The sequence below is a fragment of the Carcharhinus amblyrhynchos genome, chromosome 2, assembly GCF_965287045.1.
Source record: "Carcharhinus amblyrhynchos chromosome 2, sCarAmb.v2.hapA, whole genome shotgun sequence".
NCBI classification, from domain to species: Eukaryota; Metazoa; Chordata; class Chondrichthyes; order Carcharhiniformes; family Carcharhinidae; genus Carcharhinus; species Carcharhinus amblyrhynchos.
The window spans coordinates 148092620-148105821 of record NC_137325.1 but is presented as its reverse complement, the minus strand read 5'-3'; the positions used below and the strand labels follow the sequence as shown (position 1 = coordinate 148105821).

At 48.5% G+C, this 13202-nt stretch overlaps 1 protein-coding gene across 1 annotated transcript in view; it reads left to right on the top strand.

The window, feature by feature from the left end:
• The first annotated feature begins 12727 nt into the window (after window positions 1-12727).
• ppp1r16a (protein phosphatase 1, regulatory subunit 16A) overlaps window positions 12728-13202 on the top strand; it is a 100818-nt gene continuing 100343 nt past the window's right edge. Inside the window, exon 1 of the mRNA XM_080214146.1 lies at window positions 12728-12865. The gene's annotated coding sequence lies outside the window, so the exon portion shown is untranslated. The remainder of the gene's footprint in view (window positions 12866-13202) is intronic.

Below are 13202 nucleotides of genomic sequence, written 5' to 3'. Positions count from 1 at the left end.
CCCTGAGAGTGGAGGAGTGAGGGGGGGGGGGGGGTGCGGCCAAATATCAAAGCTTCATCGCCAGGACAGGGGAGAAAGATTGGGACACAAGGCTGGTACTCACTGTGTGAGTGAGGGTGTGCGTGTGTGTGTGATGGGCTAGCAGGCTGGGAGAAAGGTTTTGTTCAGTGTGTGGATGTTGGGGGGTGGGGGTGTGTTCTCCCCCACACCCCGGGGGCTTTTATCTGAGTGACTGCGAGGTGGAGCTCGGGGAGATGGATTTGTACAGTAAACAGTTCACAGCTTGATGTTAACCTTGATATGTAATCAGTTGGAGAGAGAATGGAGGGAGGAACACAGATGTGATAAAGTTCAAAGGTAGCTCAGAACAAATGGATCTTAGTGACAGAGTGCCAGGAATTCACCCACTGTTATTCCAAAGATATCTTTCACTCGTTCAATCTGATCTGGTTTATTATTGTCACATGTATTAGTATACAGTGAAAAGTATTGTTTTCTGGGCACTATACAGACAAAGCATACCATTCATAGAGAAGGAGAGAGTGCAGAATGTAGTGTTACAGTCCTAGCTAGGATAGATCATTGGATCCCTACAGTGCAGAAGGAGGCCACTCAGCCCATCGAGTCTGCACCAACCACAATCCCACCCAGGCCCTATCCCCATTTACCCTAGCTAATCCCCCTGACACTAAGGGGCAATTTAGCAGGGCCAATCCACCTAACCCGCACATCTTTCGGACTGTGGGAGGAAACCGGAGCACCCGGAGGAAACCCACGCAGACACGGGGAGAACGTGCAGACTCCACACAGACAGTGACCTGAGCCGGGAATCGAACCCGGGTCCCTGGTGCTGTGGGGCAGCAGCGCTAACCCCACTGTGCCACCCAGGTAGAACCATAGAACATTACAGCTCAGAAACAGGCCTTCTGGCCCCTCTTGTCTGCACTGAACCATTTTTTGCCTCGTCCCACTGACCTGCACTTGGACCATATGATGTAGAAAAAGACCAGCCTAACGTGAGAAGGAGACCAATAGACCTATCGAGTCTGTACCAACAACAATCCCACCTCGGCCTCACCCCGTAACCCCCCAAATTTGCCCTGCTAATCAGCAGTGCTAACCACCGTGCCACCCGTATATACAAATACACTACATTAGCATTCAAAGTTGACATCACATAAGGAACAAAACCACTCAGTTTCTTGCGAGCCGGCATGTCACTCGATTTACCATTACAGATAATATTTACAATCAGTCCCTTGGACAGAGGGGGAGTTTCCTCCATTCCAGGGCCCTGTGTCCTGAGGTAGCTGTCAGTCCCAGTGCTGGATCCTCACGTGCTGCCTCAGGCAGGTAGTGTTCAGGGTCATCGTCTCTTACAGCACACAGAGTGGCCCTTCGGCCCATCATTTCAGTGTTGACCACCAAGCACGTTTCTATTCTAATCCCATTTTCCAGCATTTGGCTCCGTAGTCTTGTACTCTATGTGTCAGCTAAATACTTCTTCAATGTTGTGAGGGTCCCCCGCCTCTGTCACCCTTTGGGGCAGTGAGCTCCAGATTCCCACTCCTCCCCTCTCTCTGAGGGAAAAAGGTCTACCTCAAAATCCCCTCTAAATCTCCTGCCCCCTGGTTAGTGATCCCTCTGTTGGGGGAAAGGTTTCTCCCTCCTTGGTGAGATGGCTGGCTGGAATCTGGTCTGCTCCATCCTCCGTTCACATTTCACCTCTCCCTGCGTCATTCGGAGTGGTTCGGAATGGCTGGGACTTTGCCAAGGCTTCCTCCCCAGAATGGGCTTTCTCCCACAGATCTCTGAGGATGTTGCATTTTTTTCAGGCTGGTATCGAGGACATCCCTGAAACATAGAAACTAGAGGAGGCCATTTGGCCCTTCGAGCCTGATCTGCCATTCATTCTGATCATGGCTGTTCATTGAATTCAATATCCTGATCCTCCCCATATCCCCTGATCCCTTTAGCCCCAAGATCTATATCTAATTTCTTCTTGAAATCACACAACGTTTTGGCCTCAGCTACTTTCTGTGGGAGTGAATGCCACACATTCACCACCCTCTGGGTGAAGAAATTTCTCCTCACCTCAGTTCTAAAAGGTTTACTCCTTATCCTCAAACTCTGACCCCTAGTTCTGGACTCCCCCACCATCGGGAACATTCTTTCTGAATCTACCCTGTCTAACCCTGGTAGAATTTTATAAGTTTCTATGAGATTCCCCTCTCACTCTTCTAAACTCCAGTGAATATAATCCTAACCCACTTAATCTCTCCTCATGACAGACCTGCCATCCCAGGAATCAGCCTGGTAAACCTTCACTGTGCTCCCTCTATAGCAAGGACATCCTTCCTCAGATAAGGACACCAAAACTGTACACAATACTCCAGGTGTGGCCTCACCAACACCCTATATAATTGCAGCAAAACATACCGATCCCTTTACTCAAATCCTCTCGCTATGAAGGCCAACATACCAATTATCCTCTGACAGCTTGCCCTCCTGGTGACCACTTACCGTGACGAAGCTCGGAGCAGAGAGCTTTAGGAATCTTGTGTCAGGATATGCGGATTATGCCATCCAACCCGAACCCGGGAACGGACTCTGGGAATGTTGTTCCTGAGACAGGGCGCTGATATTGGAATGTCTACTCTGCCATTGAATGTGCAGGAGTTTGCAGAGAGATCGCTGGTGATCTTTCTCCAGGGGTTCACTGTGTCCACATCTCTGACACACACAGCAGGACGGGTAACACTGCAGCCCCACAGACAATGATCTCGGTGATGGGTCCAAGGTCTCTGCATTTGTGAGCACCTTCAAAAAAGACCTGCAGTACCTACAGAAGGGGTCCACCACAGGGAAGGTCATTGGAAGAGTCTGTCTCATTCCCCTTCTCCCTGGAACTGAAACACCACTATCGGGGTCAGGGTGTGAGCTCTGTCCATTAGGAGTGGACATGGCTGACACAGCAAAGCAACTCCAAGATAAGCAGCAGCCTTTACTCCTGGCTGTCCTTGACTTTGCAAACACAAATCACTAGATTATTAATCCAGAAACTCAGCGAATGTTCTGGGGACCTGGGTTCGAATCCCGCCACAGCAGATGGTGGAATTTGAATTCAATAAAAAAATCTGGAATTAAGAATCTACTGATGTCCATGAAACCATTGTCAGAAAAACCCAATCTGGTTCACTACTGTCCTTTAGGGAAGGACGCCTCACTATAGGAAGGACGTAGAAGCTATTGAAAGGGTGCAGAGGAGATTTACAAGGATGTTGCCTGGATTGGGAGGCATGCCTTATGAAGTTAGGTTGAGGGAGCTGGGACTCTTCTCCCTGGAGAGACGAAGGTTGAGAGGCGACCTGATAGAAGTTTATAAAATGTTGAGAGGAATAGATAGGGTGGATTCTCAGAGGCTATTTCCCCGGGTTGAAATGGTCACTACGAGAGGACACAGATTTAAGGTGCGGGGAGGAAAGTACAGAAGTGATGTTAGGGGTAAGTTTTTCACTCAGAGGGTGGTGAGTGAATGGAATCGGCTGCCGTCAGTGGTGGTGGAGGCGAACTCGCTGGGGTCTTTTAAGAGACTTCTGGATGAGTATATGGGATCTAATGGGATTGGGGGTTATAGATAGGTCTATGGATTGGTAGGTATAGATGTGATCGGCGCAACTTGTGGGCCGAAGGGCCTGTTTGTGCTGTAATGTTCTATGTTCTATGAAATCTGCCGTCCTTACTCGGTCTGGCCTACATGTGAATCCAGAGCCACAGCAATGTGGGTGACTCTCAACTGCCCTCCAAGGGCAACTAGGGATGGGCAATAAATGCTGACCCAGCCAGCAACACCCGTGTCCCAGGAATGAATAAAAAATAATGAGGCAATGGTCATTCCAACAGTGATGAACTTGTCATTGGTACAGTTGGTGTGAACACCCTCATGGTCTCTCACCCAGACAGTGATGATATTAAGTAGCCATGATGTGGAGATGCCGGCGTTGGACGGGAGTAAACACAGTAAGAAGTCTTACAATCACCCAGTTAAAGTCCAACAGGTTTATTTGGTAACATGAGCTTTCGGAGATCTGTTCCTTCATCGGGTGATACCAAATAAACCAGTTGGACTTTAACCTGGTATTGTCGAGGAGTTGCCAATGTTTGGAGTGAGTCTCTTGCCATGAAGTCCTGTATTTATCTCTCTGGTAAAGTTGGGTGTTTGTTATGATCTGACCATCCACATTTTGGGAGCAAGAGCACTGTGTGAGTGTTCCCACACTTTCCTTTCCAATAACACCTTTCCCGAACAAAGAACAACACAGCATGGGAAACAGGCCCTTCGGCCCAACATTGTGAGTTCCCTCTTCCACCCGTGACCCTTGTCTACGCTTATGGCATTCCACACTGGAAACCAGATTGAGGGGACACTAATTTGGGGAATTAGTCGCTCCCAAGTCCGGCATTGAGGGGAATCAGCTTGTCTCCGTTTGGGATACGGGACAAGTGATGGAGGCTGGAGTAGATTCCTCACTGTGCTACATCTAGGAGGGGTGTGTGACTGTGCTAGGCTGTGACTGGGCTAGGCTGTGACTGGGCTAGGCTGAGCCGAATGGTTGGAGACATTTGATTCTCTCACTTAGTCAAATAGTTTGTTTTATACGGAGAAGCAGCCCCCGTGGGGTCAGTGATATTCCGATTTACCTTCCCAGAGGAAGGTGTGACCACCACCCTGTGCCTCTGTCTGCTCCTTCGCTGTCTCGATATTGGGGGTTAAGAATGGACAATAAACATTGGTCAGTCAGCCGTACACACATCCTGTAAGGAATTTATTAATAAAATACCCGGGATTTTACAGGTAAAATTCATTCGTAACTTCAGGGAAGTCCCATATGTTGACTGGTTGGTAAGAATCAGCCTTTCCAGACGCCACCCAGAGTTCAAAGTTTATTTATTAGTGTCACAAGTAAGCTTACATTAACACTGCAATGAAGTTACTGTGAAAATCCCCTAGTCGCCACACTCCAGCGCCTGTTCGGGTACACTGAGAGAGAATTTAGCATGAGCAATGTAACTAACCAGCACGTCTTTCAGACTGTGGGAGGAAACCGGAGCACCCAAAGGAAACCCATGCAGACATGGGGAGAACATGCAAACTCCACACAGTGACCCAAGGCCAGAATCAAACCCGGGTCCCTGGCGCTGCTAGGCAGCAGTGCTAACCACTGTGCTGTCCACGAACAATACTCTATGAATGGTATGCTTTATCTGTACAGCATGCAAGAAACAATACTTTTCACTGTATCCAAAATACATGTGACAATAAAAAATCAAATCAAATCAAATCTCGTGAATATTGGAATAGGAGGATTGAACTGTTCAACACAGGCTGGAGTGTGCGAAATTGGGGTCAACTCAAGATGGGAATCGAACCCGGGTCCTTGGAGCTGTGAGGCAGCAGTGATAACTACAGTGTCGTCACGCCACCACAGAGGAGATGATTGGTGAGTGACAAGATTCCTTGACCTCGCCCACGGTGGGAATTTTGGCTAAGTGCTAAATTCTCCACACTCACTGGCAGCGGCAGTGAGGCGTGAACAGTTGGAGAATTCCAGCCTTTATATAGGGTTTTGGATGCACCTGTACAGCTAGGCCATGTGGACTGTGCGTCCTGCGGGATGTGGGAAGTCATGTTCTGGATGATTACATCTGCAGGAAGTGTCACCAGCTGCAGAAACACCAGCTCCGCGCTGTGGGATTTAAGCAGTGGCTGGAATCACTGTGTCCACAAGGATTGTGAGAATAGCATGTTTAGAGAGGTGGTAACACCACAGTGAGAAATACACAGGTAGAGAGGGAATGGGTAATAGGCAGAGTATTCAAGAGAAACAGGCAGGAAGTGTAGGAATCCCCTGAGGGTCTCTCGCTCTCTAACCACTTTTCCATTTTGGATTCTGCTGAGAGAGATTTGATTTGATTTATTATAGTCATATGTATTAACATACAGTGAAAAGTATTGTTTCTTGCATGCTATATGGACAAAGCATACTGTTCATAGAGAAGGAAATGAAACAGTGCAGAATGTAGTGTTACAGTCATAGCTAGGGTATAGAGAAAGATCAACTTAATGTGAGGTAGGTCCATTCAAAAGTCTGACAGCAGCAGGGAAGAAGCTGTTCTTGAGTTGGTTGGTACGTGACCTCAGACTTTTGTATCTTTTACCTGATGGAAGAAGGTGGAAGAGAGAACGTCCGGGGTGTGTGGGGTCCTTAATTATGCCGGCTGCTTTGTTGAGGCAGCGGGAAGTGTAGACAGAGTCAATGGATGGGAGGCTGGTTTGCGTGATGGATTGGGGTTCATTCACGACCCTTTTGTAGTTTCTTGCGGTCTTGGGCAGAGCAGGAGCCCATACCAAGCTCAGAGACTGGAGCAAGAAATGGGTGGCTCAGCTGGACACGAGGGGAGCAGGAAGACTGGAATGCTATGGTGATTGGGGATTCCGGGGTTAGAGGAGCAGCAAGTGTTTCTGCCGTTGTAGACATGACTCGAGGATAGTGTTGCCTCCCTGGCGCAAGGGGCCAGATGTCACAGAACAGCTGTGGGACCTTACAGATGAACAAGGAACAGGAGTAGGCCATTCGATCCCTCCAGCTGTTCTGCCATTTAATAACATCATGGCTAATCTGATAATAACCTCAGGTCTGCATCCCACCTACCTCCAAAGACCTGTCACCCACTACCCCTCCCACCCCGCTTACCAAGAATATACCCACCTCTGCCTTAGACAGGCTCCACTCCCACTGGCTTTTGAGGAAGAGACTGCCAGAGACTCATAAATCACAGTGAAAAAAATTCTCCTCATCTCCATCTGAAACGGCTGTCACCTTCCCCTCATTATTAATACTTCTGTCATTCTTTGCTTTTCCTTATACTCTATCCAATCTTTTGACCTTCCACCTGTCTTTGCAGAATGATATGCTTTCTCTTTCAGTTTGCTATTATTTTTAACCGCTCTAGTTAATCACAGAGGGTGTGTTTGCCACTTACTCCTTGGAATGTATTTACTCAGTGTGTTCTGGAATATCCCTTTATATGTTCGTCATTGCATCTCTCCTGACCAACCACCTAACCATAACTCAGGATCCCACACACCCCGGACATTCTCTCTTCCACCTTCTTCCATTGGGATAAAGAAACAAAACTCTGAGGTCATGTACCAACCAAGTCAAGAGCAGCTTCCCTGCTGCCATCAGACTTTTGAATGGACCTACCTTGTATTAAGTTGATATTTCTCTACACCCTAGCTATAATGCCATAAAACAGTAGATAAGGGTCATGGGTGGAGGGGGGCACTGGTAGTGTTAAAATGGCAGCACGGGCTCATTGGGCCGAAGGGTCTGTTTCCCGGGCTGTTTTTGTTCTTTGTTCTTTGGCTGTAACACTACATTCTGCACCCTCTCCTTTCCTTCTCCCTTACCCTTATTTCAGTTTATTTGTTAATGTCACAAGTAAGCTTACATTAATGCAGCAATGAAGCCACACTTTGACACCTGTTCAGGTACACTGAGGGAGAATTTAGCACGGCCAATGCACCCTAACCAGCATGGTCTTTTGGATTGTGGGAGGAAACCGGAGCACCCAGAGGAAACCCACGCAGACACGGGGAGAACGTGCAAACTCCACACAGACAGTGACCCCCAAGGCCAGAATCAAACCCGGGTCCCTGGTGCTGCGAGGCAGCAGTGCTAACCACTGTGCCACCGTGCTGCCCCATACTCTATGAACAGTATGCTCTGTCTGTACAGTGCGCAAGAAACAATACTTTTCACTGTATCCAAAATACGTGTGACAATAATAAATCAAATCAAATCAAATCTAATAAATATTGGAGTAGGAGGATTGAACAGTTCAACACAGACTGGAGTGTGAGAAATTGGGATCAATTTTTAAAATTAATTCACATGATGTGGGTGGGCCAGCATTTACTGCCTATCCTAAAATACCCCTTGTGCTGCCCTCATTCCAGAGGGTATGTAAGTGTCAACCACATTGCTGTTGCTCGTTAGACTTTTAATTCTATCTGCTACGGTAGGATTTGAACCCAGGTCCCCAGGGCAGCATCCAGCTCACTAGATTATTAGTCCAATAACAGTACCTAACAGTACCACTACACCACTGCCTCCCTTGTAGGTTACGCTGTAACAGGAGTGTAATTATTGTCCTTTGGGGTCTTTTATAGAATTGATTTATTGATTAGATTTATTACTGTCACTTGCAGTGGGCCACAGTGAAAAGTATTGTTCCTTGCGCCCTCAGGAGACAAAGCATATTGTTCATAGAGAACTTAGTGCTGTTGGGGAGGGTTTAAACTAGATTGACGGGGGAGGGGTGGGAAGCTGAGGGGAGGTGCAGGGCGCAGAGGGGAGGAACCGACAGTGGGAAGTGAAGAAGCATTCACTGATCAGGAGGAGGTTTCAGAGAGTAGTATCACTGCCGATATAATACCTGGAGATTCTGTTAGAATTAGAGTAGGAAGTAGGAGATAGGGTCAGAGGAAGGTCAGGGGTGGGAGGGGGTGAAAGAGCCTCAATCAGGATGAATTGGGTGTGTGGTTAATAAGATTGATGAGCTACAGGCTCAGGGTGACAAATAGAATGACGATATTATTGCTATAACAGAGACCTGGCTGAAAGAAGGGCAGGGCTGGGTGTTAAATATTCCCGGGTTTAAGGTGTTCCGGAGAGACAGGAAAGGAAGACAATGGAGGGAGTAGTATTGAACAAAGATGGCATTAGAGAACTGGAGAGAAAAAATACATTTAAGTTTATTTATTGAGTCACAAGTAGGTTTACATTAACACTGCAATGAAGTTACTGTGAAAATCCCCTAGTGACCAAACTCCCAAGCCTGTTCAGGTTACACTGAGTGAGAATTTAGCACAGCCAATGCACCTAACCAGCACGTCTTTCAGACTGTGGGAGGATACCGGGGCACCCAGAGGAAACCCACACAGACACGGGGAGAATGTGCAAACTCCACACAGACAGTGACCCAAGCTGGGAATGGAACCCAGGTCACTAGCGCTGTGAGGCAGCAGTGCTAACCCACTATGCCACCATACTATCCAGGAACTGAATGTATTATCTCCAGATTTGCAGATGATACAAGGTTGGGTGGGAGGGTGAGCTGTGAGGAGGATGCAGAGATGTTTCAGGGTGATTTGGACAGGCTGAGTGTGTGGGTATCTGCACGGCAGATGCAGTATAATGTGGATAAATGTGAGGTTATCCACTTTGGGAGCAATAATAGGAAGACAGATTATTACTTGAATGGGTGTAAATTGAGAAAGGGAGATACTCAACGAGGCCTTGGAGTCCTCGTGCATCAGTCACTGAAAGTAAGCGCGCAGGTACAGCAGGCAAATGATATGTTGACCTTCATAGTGAGAGGATTTAAGTACAGGGATGTTTTGCTGCAATTTAGGTTTGGCGTGCTGGGGAATAGGTACAGAGGAGCATTCAGGGATAAGTTTATCACTCAGAGGGTAGTGGGTGAGTGGAATCGGCTGCCGGCAGTGGTGGAGGTGGATTTGATAGGGTCTTTTAAGGGACTTTTGGATAAGTACATGGGACTTAGTAAGATAGAGGGTTATAGGTACGCCTAGTAGGTAGGGAAATGTTCGGCACAACTTGTGGGCCGAAGGGCCTGTTTGTGCTGTAGTTTTTCTATGTTTCTAATTGTATATTGTGTGCAGTTTTGGTGTCCTTATCTGAGGAAGGATGTCCTTGCTATAGAGGGAGCACAGCGAAGGTTTACCAGGCTGATTCCTGGGAATGACAGGTCTGTCAGATGAGGAGAGACTGAGTCAGTTAGGATTATATTCACTGGAGTTTAGAAGAGTGAGAGGGGATCTCAGAGAAACTTACAAAATTCTAATTAAACAGGGTAGATTCAGAAAGAATGTTCCCAATGGTGGGGGAGTCCAGAACTAGGGGTCAGAGTCTGAGTATTAGAACTGAGGAGCAGAAATCTCTTCACCCAGAGAGTGGTGAATGTGTGGAATTTGCTACTACAGAACGTAGTTGAGGACAAAACATTGTGTGATTTCTAGAAGAAATTAGATATAGCTCTTGGGGTTTAAGAGATTAAGGGATGGGGGGGAAGGGGGGAAATCAGGATATTGAATTTGATGATCAGCCATAATCAAAATGAATGGCGGAGCAGGCTCGATGGGCCAAATGGCCTACTCCTAGTTTCTATTTGCAAGGGGTAGTTTTTCATCCAGAGAATGGTGAGTGCCTGGAATGTGCTGCCAGAGGAGGTGGTGGAAGCAGCCACCATAGAACTCTACAGTGCAGAAAGAGGCCCTTTGGCCCATCCAGTCTGCACCGACTACAATCCCACTCAAGCCCTACCCCCATATATTTTACCCACTAATCCCTCTAACCTACGCATCCCAGGACTCTAAGGGGCAATTTTAGCATGGCCAATCAACCTAACCCACACATCTTTAGACTGTGGGAGGAAACCAGAGCACCCGGAGGAAACCCACGCAGACACGAGGAGAATGTGCAAACTCCACACAGTGACCCGAGCCGGGAATCGAACCCAGGACCCTGGAGCTGTGGAGCAGCAGTGCTAACCACTGTGCTACCATGCTGCCCATTAGCAACATTTAAGAGGTATTTGGATGAATACATGAATAGGGAGGGAATAGAGGGAAACAGACCATTTAAAGGAATTCGGCCCATCAAATCTGCACTGACCACAATCCCACCCAGAGCTTATCCCTGTAACCCCACACATTTACCCTGCTAATCCCCCTGATTTCCAAAAGGCGTTTGATAAGGTGCCTCACAAAAGGTTGCTACAGAAGGTTAGGGTGCACAGAGTTGGGGGTAAGGTGTTAGCGTGGATAGAGGATTGGCTGTCTAATAGGAAGCAGAGAATTGGTATCAATGGGTGCTATTCTGATTGGCGATTGGTCACTAGTGGAGTGCCGCAGGGATCAGTGCTGGGGCCTCAGCTATTTACCATTTATATAGATGATCTGGAGGAGAGGGCTGAGTGTAGGGTGACAGAATTTGCTGTTGACACGAAGATGAGTGGAAAAGCAAATTGTGCGGAGGGTGTGGAAAGTCTGCAGAGGGATCTGGATAGGCTGAGCGAGTGGGCGAGGACCTGGCAGATGGAGTACAATGTTAGCAAGTGTGAGGTTATCCACTTTGGCAGGAATAATAGTAGGAGGGATTACTATTTAAAGGGCGAAAAGCTGCAGCATGCTACAGTGCAGAGGGACCTGGGGGTCCTTGTGCATGAGTCGCAAAAACCCAGTCTGCAGGTGCAGCAGGTGGTCAGGAAGGCGAATGGGATGCTGGCCTTTATAGTGAGGGGGATTGAATATAAAAGTAGGGAGGTCTTGCTGCGGCTGTATAGGGCATTGGTGAGGCCACAGCTGGAGTACTGTGTGCAGTTTTGGTCGCCGCACTTATGCAAGGATATTTTGGCCTTGGACGGAGTGCAGAGGAGGTTCACTAGGCTGATACCGGAGATGAGCGGGTTGGACTATGAAAAGAGGCTGAATAGACTGGGTCTGTACTCGTTGGAGTTTAGACGGATGAGGGGTGATCTTATAGAGACGTATAAGATAATGAAGGGGATGGATAGGGTAGAGGTAGAGAGATTCTTCCTGCTCAGAAAGGACAGCAGAACTAGGGGGCACAGCCTCAAGATAAAAGGGGGGCAGTTTAGAACGGAGTTGAGGAGGAACTTCTTCACTCAAAGGGTGGTGAATCTCTGGAATTCTCTGCCCGTTGAAGTGGTGGAGGCTGCCTCGCTAAATATTTTTAAGACATGGGTTGATGGGTTTTTGATAAGAGAGGGGATTAAGGGTTATGGGGAGAGGGCGGGAATGTGGAACTGAGCCACGACAGATCAGCCATGATCTTATTGAATGGTGGGGCAGGCTCGAAGGGCCGAATGGCCTACTCCTGCTCCTATTTCTTATGTTCTTATGACACTCAGGGTCAATTTGGCGTGGCCAATCCACCTCACCCGCACACCTTTCGAGACAGATGGGAAACTCAGTCCCTCATGATGTTTTAATCCCTGCCATCAATAAAACACTGCAGCTGCTGGGACTCATGCTGGGGGAGCTGTCAACCCCATTAACCATCCGCCGACAGGTTTCCCTTTAAGAGCCTTTAAGGGGCTGGCGCAGAGGGGCTGGCACGTGACCTCCCCGCGGTGATGTCACTGACGCCGTTACCTTGGAGATTCTCCACGGTTACGGCAGGCCTGTGACGTACGGCGAGATCGTAATCGTTAAAACAAAATAATAATCACTGATTACCGACAATTTTGGACCAAGATTCGATAAGAGCAGCCGAGAGAATCAATAAAATAAAAATCATCCCGGATAAAGGTTAAATTTATATTTGGGGGGGAGGGGCAGGGCTGGGATGTGTTGCTAGGCGACGGCGAAGTACTCACTGGAGGTCGGGGGTCAACAACGAATAAAACGGATTAACGAGAGTTGTTAAATGAAAATATAGAGAACTATAAACGCACTTGGCAGGACGTGGAGGAAAGAAGAAGGCTTAAAATAACATTGAAATTTAAATTTGAGAGTTTGGCGTGGGGCGAAAAGGCCCGGTTCCAAGATGGCGGCGGTTGCTAGGGAACGGGAGTAGGTGCAGCCTGAGGCCTAGGAGTGTGTGTGTGTGGGGGGGGCCGATCGCGGACAGCCTTGGCTCGGGGGCCGCTGCGCTTCAGGCTCCGCTCTCTCCGGATGGGTGTTCAGCGCCGGCAAGCTGCCGCTTTCCTCGCCAGGGGGCCGATGATGAGCCGGGATGCCGAGCGGAGCGCGGTGAGTACCAGAAGCCGGGGATGGGGCCCTGGGCTGCGAGGATGGGGGCTCCTGTCACCCCGTCCCGGGGCCGCCTGCAGCCCCGGCGCCGCTCTCCCGGAGCACACAGCGGGCAGGGAGAGGGAATTTGTTTATCAGTCCCATTAGTAGGCTGACATTAACACTGCAATGAAGTTAGTGCAAGTGCAGCAGGTGGTCAGGAAGGCGAATGGGATGCTGGCCTTCATAGCGAGGGGGATTGAATATAAAAGTAGGGAGGTCTTGCTGCAGCTGTATAGGGCATTGGTGAGGCCGCAGCTGGAGTACTGTGTGCAGTTTTGGGCGCCGCACCTGCGCA